Consider the following 929-nt stretch of genomic DNA (forward strand, 5'->3'; position numbering starts at 1 on the left):
CCAGCCTTTGAGTGCCGCCTCTGATGTTTGGAAATTAAGCATTAGGGACGGGTTCCCTAGGGAAGGCACCAGAGCAAGGTACACCCTTTGGGGGAGGCTTGGAGTGCTGGAGCTATACTTTGTTATATATATATATATATATATATATATATATTTATATACTGTGCAGAGTAATAATATTTACATATAGTATAAATTTGACATGGCCGTACTGGTGCTCCTAGGACATATTTATAAATATCAGGCCAGTTCATTTATGAATATTTTGTGGTTTAACATTTTTTTCCCACATAATAGGCCTGTATTTACCTGTGCACTTTGTTTTGTGGCTGACGTGTCACATGGTGACTAGGACAGGTAATTGCATATAATCTCATGTTTCTAGCAATTGTACCATACATGTCTATCAATTGCAATATTGCAGGTATATAAAGACTACATTATATACCTTTGAAGTGACTAAAAAAGGCGAGTTCAATAATTGCGGTCATACCTCACTGGAGATGCCCAATCTCTTCTGACCTTGGAAGCTAAGCAGTGGAAGGCCGGGTTAGTAATAGGATGGGAGACCACCTCTGAACACCTTGGTACTGCAATAAATTGACTCCCAAATATAACGTCACTCACATTTATACCATTTGGCAATCGGTCCCACATGACCAATGATTTAATTCTCTGTATTCACAATAACCCAGAATGGGTATCTGCAGAATAAATGATGGTCATATAGTACATGAGAGACAATGTACAATGATGATATAATCAAAGTACTACAGTTATTGATTTCCGGCATCTTTGAGACTGTGATATTGATATCACTCATTATTGATTATTGATCTTTATATTTTCGCGAAACCTTTTGCCCACACATAGACACTCCTAAAAATTATTTTTTTAATATCTATCTATTAAAAATGCTTTTATCAGTA

At 36.3% G+C, this 929-nt stretch overlaps 1 pseudogene; it reads left to right on the forward strand.

Annotated features, from left to right (window-relative positions):
- Positions 1-479: 479 nt before the first annotated feature.
- LOC134912323 (5S ribosomal RNA) lies at positions 480-599 on the forward strand (annotated as a pseudogene).
- The last annotated feature ends 330 nt before the right edge of the window (positions 600-929 follow it).

The sequence above is a fragment of the Pseudophryne corroboree genome, chromosome 4 (assembly GCF_028390025.1).
Source record: "Pseudophryne corroboree isolate aPseCor3 chromosome 4, aPseCor3.hap2, whole genome shotgun sequence".
NCBI lineage: Eukaryota > Metazoa > Chordata > Amphibia > Anura > Myobatrachidae > Pseudophryne > Pseudophryne corroboree.